The 9,164-nt window shown below is 40.5% G+C and overlaps 1 long non-coding RNA gene across 1 annotated transcript; it reads right to left on the bottom strand.

Annotated features, from left to right (window-relative positions):
- Positions 1-4,122: 4,122 nt before the first annotated feature.
- On the bottom strand, positions 4,123-8,427 carry LOC119008835. The gene is made up of 4 exons (XR_005071569.1): positions 8,384-8,427; positions 5,808-5,926; positions 5,184-5,228; positions 4,123-4,679 (listed from the first exon to the last, which is right to left on the bottom strand). It is a non-coding gene; the product is annotated as an uncharacterized LOC119008835 (long non-coding RNA).
- Positions 8,428-9,164: the final 737 nt, after the last annotated feature.

Raw genomic sequence — 9,164 nt, 5'->3', positions numbered from 1 at the left:
GAGAGGCAATATGATGTTACTGCAAAGACTTGCTCATAGAGAACAACAACATGAATTTACTCTCTAGAAGCAATGGGATTTGGTCAATAATGTTACTTAATCCAAAAAAACAATGTTTTCATAAACCTGAGCAAGTAGTTTATGTCCTGACACCTACAGTCACCAGGTTGTTTTCTGGCACCAGGCTCGCTGTTTCCCTGTGTTTCCAGTCTACGTTCGAAGCTACAAGCCACTAGCTATAGCTTCATAGTTACAGTGCGGACATTACAGTGGCATCAATCTCCTCATTTTACTCTCAACAACAACGTGAATGCAACTGTTGGCCTCCTCCATTAAAAAGCTGTTGATTGCCAGTCAACTTCAAGTCCCTGAGGTTGAAGGTTCCCACGGATCAATAACTAAATTCAGCCACCCACATGAGACATCCTGCAGTGAATGAGGGGGTACTCAATGCTGCCACTTCAGCTCACAATGCGCAAAAGGAAATAAAGCAGTGTATAAGGTAAAACTTCTTGCACGTGTTGTCCTGCTTGAATAGCTCGCTCGAAAGGACTGTGAGCTGCCTAGAGGATTTGCCTCGCTGTGATCAAATTGCAGCAGAAAAGTCACATGTTCATCACAGCAGCAGGCGTGGCACAGCTGAATACAGACCACCACTGTGAGGTCACAGAGGGAGCCATCTGTTCAGGCGGCATCTGTAATTTCACCACCAACACTTTAACTGGGACTCACAGTGACAACGCAGGTTCTCGACAAGGTTCCAAAATATTGCCCTCTCCACAATACAAGACACACTGGGTAACTTTTAAATAATAATAATAATTTTCACCAACCATTATATTCTGCCTTTTCTCGCTTTCCAACGGCTGACAATATTTCTGGAGGGCTTTGTTTGCGCTGAAAAAAAAATTCTGACAAAAAAGTAATCCGTTAACATGAAGAAATGATGCAAAAAATGCCTGAGGCTGCAAAATCTCTGCCGAGAAATGCAAATGCAACGATTTAGTATTTTGCAAACTTGAGCATTTTCTATTTCTCAATCACCCAGGCTTTCCATCAATTATCTCACGTTTGTTTGTCGCTTGAATCCCCTCTGTGCACAATTATCTATTTTTATCAGTAATTTGTCCTTTTTCCTCAAATTCTTTGTCCTTGTCCCGCGTCTTATCCTGTCCCAGTCACGGTGGTCCTCCTCTAATAGAATTCTGAAGTTATCCATTAAGGTGCTCTTGTTTTTTTCTGCTTCTTATCTGATGTTCCGAGCTGCCTCTCTGATTCAAGTGTGCTTCACTCTTTCCAAATCTGCTTCCATGAGTGGCTTGTCATTTTCTCTCAGCTATTTGTTACCTTTCTCACCGGTTTTCAGTTTCTGCTTTCCCGTGCAGCTCTGAACATTCTGTGCCAGTGGCTTTCACTTTCCCATGTCTGTCTTAGCTGTTCTACTTTCCTGCTCCTCTGAGTCTGACCTTTACCACACACGGCTGCTGATTACCCATAAGGTCATTTCTATTTCCCCGTTTTGACTTGAGGGTCTTTTCTTACTGTTAATGCCTCGATTTTCTCCCAGGTGGCTCCTAGTTAACAAGGCAGTCAGCGAGTGCAACATCTCATTGCCTGCTAACATGCTCAGTAAGCCCATAGGTCAAGGTCTTGGATTTGATTTTATCCCAAAGCTCCGCTGAGCATTCTGAAGCGTGTTTTTTTTTTTTCTTTTTTTTTTCTTTTTTTTTTTTTGGTTGGATGTCCCAGCTGTCAACAGTGAAAAATGTCTGGGTGACAGAAAAATATGTATTTCATTTGATTGATGACTGACTTTCTAAATTTGCTCTATCTTTTTCTTTCAGTTTCACTTAAGCGATTCCCGAGTGTCCACAGTTAGCTATACTTTACGGGTCATCATTCCAGGCGTGTCACTACACTGAGCCATTGATTCATTCATCATTATATTTTTGCCCACTTATCCTCAACTAGATACTGGGTAAGATTGCCTGTCTCTGCTCACATTGGGAGGGGCGGGATAAAAGCCTGGAGCAATCTGCGGTCTGTCACAGGGACACGGGGAAATATACAGACAGAATGTGCCTCATTTAAATGGACAAATTAGAAACTCACCTAACCTGCATGTCTGTGTTTGCATAGGCATACATGTGTATATATCTGGATATATGTCTTATTATTGCTGTGTATTGTGTTTGGTTCAGCCACAATATTTGTCGGGAGCTATTATCTATTTTTGTGTTGCTTTTATTCTACCCTCGCCTTTAAAAAAAAAAAATGTAGGGATCACATGCAGTTTAGGCATTTAACACAAGGTGATGCATTATTCAGGAAATGCAGATATGACAGTATGAAACATAAAACAATCACTATCAACATTGTGTCATTTTTGGAAATTTACATTATGTTTAGTCTTTGACTATGTTTGTATGTTCTGTCTGTGACACTGGCCTGTAAAGGCGAATAAGGAACTGTTGTATCCACAAATTGCTGGTAGTTGTCTTGGTTTATAAAGTCACTTATCACAGATCAGAGTCAAGCAAGTAGGTTAAAATCAAGGTTGAAAATACACCAGAGACCCTGAAAATGTCCCAGTAGGAATATTTCCCGATGCAAAAATACTGGCATGATAACAAAGCTTTGTCATTTATTTTTTTGCTTTGAAAATGGAGTTCTTCAGCTCTAGTGAAATGCTCAACAACGCCAACGCTTCACTTGTAGTGCAGTGTGGCAGCATTGTAGAGCAGTGGAAAATGCCTACTGAAATCCCAGTTTTATAAGGCTTTTTCATCCCAAAACAGAGGATAAGTCAGAAAGTGAGCTCTGAAAGTCAGAATTCAGTGCATTCGGCCAAGAAATCATTGAGTCATTGGTATTGATCGACAGCTCCATCAAACCCACAAAGATACTGTATACTGTCCTTTAGCTGAAATGGGACTTTTGGAATTTTGAAAGATTAATTTGTGAAGAAGGGCAGGTAATGCCGCTGCGGCTGCTGTTTGACGTGACATGCTATACCTGCACTGATACGTTCCCTCGACTCCATACTTACAGTCCTGGAAAGCTAAACAACCTTAGACACCTAAGTGCTTGATGTATTTCTCTCATGTCTCTCCCCTTCTGCCGCCTGCTGTCTAAATATTGTAAACCTTCAAAGGATGATATGATTGAATTGTGTCTTGAGCACAAACTGTTCCAAAAAATGAAATAAAAGGGTATGACTCTACCAAAAAAGACAAAGGAAAGCGTTCTGGGGAGCATACCAAGGGCTTCAAAAAGACATTTATTTATTACTGTCAGGAACTGAAATTGGCCAACCTTATCCACATTTTTCCGAAGAATTTGTAGGAGGATTTCTAGAAAGAAATATGGAATGTAGATAGAGCCCATGTTCTGAGATGGATGTCTAAGCTTATGACTGATTGAGGTTCTGTTGTTGATTCCTGGAGGATGGTGCATATTCTCTTCTTACCTAAAACTTGAAGAAAACATGACTGAACAGCTGACCTAATGAGTAAATATTTATACATGGAGGTGGAGGTGAGCCTCACAACCATAGTATTACTAAAATCCTTGAGACAGCCCTGTATGTTGACAGTCTAGAGATCATGCTTCCTCCTCTTTAGCTATTAGTCACTTAAGGGGAATGCAAGGTCAGAGTCAATGAACACATTTCACAACAAATTCGAAAAATGATGATCCTGAGGTACAGAGAGGATCGGGAGGCCGTTGGATGCTTCCTCCCAGAAATGTCACAATAACCCACCAAATCGACAAACACATGCAGAGAGGAGCACTGAAATCCATTCTAGTGTGGAAAAACATGGTGAATCAAAAGCTCTTTAAAAAGAAGAGAGAGGGGCCAGAGATGCTGAGAGAGTCAAACTTGTTTCTTATTGGTGCCTGTGTAAAAATGAGCCCTTCAGCTGTAGTCACACCAGTTTAACTACCAGAGGGGGGAAAAGAAACAAGACTGACGACCAACAAAAAATACTGTAAAGGGGTCTGGTGAGGACACGAGACCCCTTCAGTATGTATACACAGTAAACAAAAAGAAGAATAACACACCAAATCACCTGATCGTAAAAATTCAGAAGAAGAACAGTCTGGGGGGGGCTGCAATAAAACTTTTATAATGGCTGCCACTGCAACTGACTGCTTCACCATCTGTCTGGACAATGACGATGGCATTAAGTAAGTAAAACTAATGAAAACAATGATGTGTGAGCTTGCAGTGACATGTCATAATATGTTGACTGATTACTTGGGATCTCTTCCGTTGCAACGGTAATATCTTTTCCCTGTAGCACTGACGAGGCAACAAAAAGCAAGCGATGACACCCGTCCTTATGAGAGCCTCATATCAGCAGTTAATGTGCCAAAACATTTACTTAGTCTTTGTTGTGATGCAGATCTCGCTGTTGTTAGCAGCAGACATTATTGTCACAGCCTCCATTGTTTACTCGCGGCAAACTCCTACTTTAGATGAGGCCAAGTGATGATGATGTGTATATAAGAGTGTAACTTTTTATTGTGTTTATGCGATGGAGGGGGATTGAACCATAAAAAATGCAAAGAAAGTGAGCGAGCCAGCTGATTTGAATATGTGCTGCAGTCGATGTTTGGTTAGTAGGGATAGTAGTAACACTCAGCCCGGTGTAATATGTTGGCAGCTCCTGTTTCTGCAAACCACAAATACACACCAAATGGACATTTCTACATTATCTGTCTCATCAGGTTCACATTACATGTAAATGAGCTGACTCGGGAGGTGGCCAGAAAGCCGGTGACCGGAGAGCCAGGGACCCTTGATCGAGATTGCCTTTTAACATTTGTGATTGCGAAACCATTGGATATTTTTGACAGGACATCTTGACATTTTGCAGCCTTTTTTGTGGCAACAAAACCAGATGACTTTGACGAGACATCAGGACATCGCCAGCGGTGTTTAGGGTGACAAAACCAGGTGTTTTTCCTGACCCAAACCCCAAGTGTTTTGTCCCCTAACATAACCAACCTAAGAAAATTGCTGTCACATCATAAAATACGAAACTTCACCTAAAGAAAGTGTAGTTCAAACACAATGAAATGTGATGGGGTAGTTTAATCGTGTTCATCAGCAATATGTTTTTGCAGCCTGAAGAAAAATCAATCTGTCTGACATTGTACTGTGTTGAATGTCTTACCTGGCTGTCTGGAGTCTCCTATTTATTTTGTTTTGGTTTTTTTTCCTGCAAATGGATTATGATAAAGATCATTTCACAGAATTCTCATTATATTTTGAACAACCCATTAGCTTTCTTCGAAATTAAAATAAAAATACAGTGTTTATTTGCCTTCATAGGTGCATTAGTGTCTCCAGTCTTTTGAAGCATCCTCTTAGCTCTTGAATGACAGAACTGAATTGTGGGAGGCGGCCCAAAAACTAACAAATCAAATCTTCTAAAACGCAACATAAGTTTGATTCAACTTATGATCACAGTTTGTTGTTACAAATTGTTGTATCACACGTACAAACAAAACAGAACTGTATTAATTTACCTCCGTACACGTTATGTTATTTTTCTACTTTGTCTAAATGGTCAAAACTCCGTCCTCAGCTCATACTGCATTGTTATGCATGCAGCTACAAATATTCACAGGCCACATTCCTTCTTACAGAACAAATTAGAGAAATGAATAAAAATACAGTGGTAAGATTAACATTAACTGTGACACGACACCATCATTAGGCTCTGTTACATGTGATTCATAGCTGTCAAATTCCATTTTCAAGTTTCTTCACATCTTCAAATCAGTTTCACTTTCACCTGCTGTCGAATTTGAGCAGTTGACTTTCAGTTCACTTCACTCCACCTAAACAGTAAGAAGAACAGGAGGGAGCCACAATAATCCCTCGTGAGCTGCATACCTCGACACAAACCAGGATCTGCAAAAAAAAAAAACATCAAACAGAAACACATAAAAGAAACTAAGTTAAGAATTTAAGAGATTCCTGCTCTATCCAACCACTGCAGTGCAAGGGCACCATCTCCCCCTACTGGAGAAACGCCTGTACTGAGGAACACGATCAAACAATGTGCAGCAGACCATATTAGACTAATACACACTCTCTACACTGCAGATTAGTTTATGGATTGTAATTTGCAGCAAGCACACTGCAGTGTGAAGAGGTTGAACAGCGTAATTGCTGGACTATAAAATAATAAATATATGGCTGTAAGCATGCACCACTTTTAATGCGAGGCAGACTGTTTTACATCGGCATGCCAACTGACAGGCTTATTTGTATTCCAGCCCATGCCACTGTAACCCTTCCAGGCACTGGCACATGAGGCTCACATGGGGACTAGGTGCTGCAGGGCCACCAACCTGTCTATGTCACAAAATGGGTGGACTGCAATTTGGCTAAGGAACGTGCTAATGATTTTTACTGATTAATGCTTCTTGGAATATAAATAAAACTTGTATAATAAAACTGGGGCTGTCTGGAAATTGTTAAGGGAGGAGAGGGGATCAAAAAACGTATCTCTAGGCTGAAGGTGAGGCAGCCTGACATATTGGGGGAAGAGCAGGGAAAGAAAGAAAAAAACATTTCTTCATCCTAAATTGTATTCCAGCTCTCCTTTGCAGTGCATTTAATTGTTAAATAAATGGGTTCATCAGGCGGACAACTTTTACTGTGCCATGGTTCACTTTGCCTTGACTATTCACTATACCCATCATCATACTCAACGTTCATTTTGACCTACACACATGTAAAGTTTGGTGACTGCATCCTTCAAGGCTGTGATGCTGTCAGACAGACATATAAACAAAGCACACAATACTGCTTCACAAAACTCATCAAGATGAGGTTTCAAAGAAAACATCAATAACCCATAACGCATATTTATCCCCACTCACCTCCCCAATCATTTTCATATAGTCCATGGATGTCTCCATGCAACTGCATTGCTTGCTTGTAAACTAGAAACACTTGAAGTTGTCCGCACTATCATAACATGTAATCATCAATGCACATACATATACATTGTATTGTCTTCAGCACATGCACTGTACATACCGTATGTATACACAGTCTTCCTGCACTGGGCCACAGCCTAACATCTCTGCAGGGAAAATGTGGGGAGACATCTAACATCTTCCCACAACCTCCCCACCCAGCCTGCAGTGTGTCACTTGCATTTAACTAGCGATCAGCCTCTCTGACTGTGAGTTGCTCATTTAGAGAAGCTACAACAGCTACAAGAAGAAAAAAGCACCCAAACTACAATGAACTGGCATCCTGACAAGTTAAAGGGTGATGCAGACTGATGGAAAAGTCAATAATGACCCTCTAGATCAGCAGGTAATATGCCCTGGCTGTGATGTAGTCCCAGAATTTTGATCATAGAGAGTTGACTGCCATCACTAAGCTTCAAACTATAAAAAAAGAACAAAATGTGGTTTTCACAAACTTTTTCATGAAATGTTGATGAACGTTCTCAGTCATCCAAGTCTGGGAGTGTTAAGTGCTGTATTGTTGGCAACCGACTGCATGTTTCACTTTCCTGAAGATGTTTCACCTCTCTTCCAAGAGGCTTCTTCAGTTCTGACTAACTGGAAGGGAGTTGTAGGCTCATAAATTCTGTGTGGGAGTGTCCTTACAGAGTCGTTAAGGACGCGCAAGAGCTCTTAGTTTCAGAGCTGTTAGAGCCACTTGTGGATTGTTGACCCAACTGGCTTTCATGTGGGTTGCCAGCTAGGTGAGCCCACGCGTGAATGGAGGGAGGGAGGAAACTTAGTACTGCATTGTAGGTGGGTGATAAGTAATGTCATGGACCATCCATCTATGTCCATCTATTTTCATGAAATGATCTCATTTTCAAAATACATTCATTCCAAGTGACTAAACCACAACAAGTTAATAGTTTAAATATATATTTAACCTTTTTTTTTTTTTTTTAAACCCAGAATTGATAAAAACATTACCTTACAAGGCAAAGACATGACCCCAGAATCAAGAATCAAAAGATTTGTTTATCAAATTTACTTGGTCACTTCAGCTTGAATCTGAAGTGTAAATATAGCTGTGATTGAGAGCTGAACGTATACAGTATAAGAAACTAATCAGAGGTACCGGCCATACTGACCAGCAGAGGACACTGTCACCCCATAAGGAGGAAGCCTATGGGGAGATTTGAGGGTGGGGATGTATACAATATGTGTCATATGGCTCAGTTCAACCAGCAGATTTACTTATTGTCTTATCATTGCATAACAACAATGCAGAGTAGCAACCAACGATGAGACAAAGTAGCAAAGCAAAATACTAACTTCAAATCAAAGTCAAAGTTCAAATCAAACATGGAAAAAAAAAATGCAAAAGAAATCCAAAACATACCAAACAGGGAAGAGGAGCATGAACATTGACAAGGACAAACCAAGACAATGACCAGACAAGGAGTGAAGGAAACACACAGACTAAATACACAGACACTAATGACAAGACGAGGAACAGGTGAGGAGAGAGAGGAGGGAGGATGCCAGGTGAGGTAACGAGGGGGAGGAGCACATGAGAAAACATGAAGGGAACCATACAACAGACAGAGGGTGCCAGAGGGGAGAACACAGGAGACAATTAAAGGACAAGAGACACAAGAGGGCATGGAAATTCAACAAGGGAAATACACAGGGGAACTTAAAGGACACATGAGGGCATGGAAAAACAAAACATGAGACACAAGACATGATACAAAGACATAAATCAAATACAAGAAACCAAAAACCAGATACAAGAACACAACACAAACAGGAACCATGACAACATCCACTATAAATCGGATGTTAAACATGTTTAATGCATTTTGTGAAATGGATAAGGTTCATCCTCTGGGAAGCTGGAATGTGTTTTGATATTACTTGCAAGTAAACATCTTGGCTTAATTGTGCTGCTTGAGGAAAGGTCAGGGCTTACCAAAAACATGAATAGTCATCCTCTGAAAATAAAAAAAAAGTTAATGAACATGAAGATCAACAACAATTTTCATGGGACAATAATGTTTTATAAAAGCTAAACCCGAGGCTGCAGAACACTACGCAGATTTAATCATAGGCAGATCAGCTCTCAGGTGAGAGTGTCTTACAGTGTAAGACCAATACAATATGACAAAAATTCTTCCATT

The sequence above is a fragment of the Acanthopagrus latus genome, chromosome 19, assembly GCF_904848185.1.
Source record: "Acanthopagrus latus isolate v.2019 chromosome 19, fAcaLat1.1, whole genome shotgun sequence".
Lineage (NCBI taxonomy): Eukaryota > Metazoa > Chordata > Actinopteri > Spariformes > Sparidae > Acanthopagrus > Acanthopagrus latus.
The sequence above is the reverse complement of the archived record's forward strand: the minus strand, read 5'-3'. Positions and strand labels throughout refer to the sequence as shown.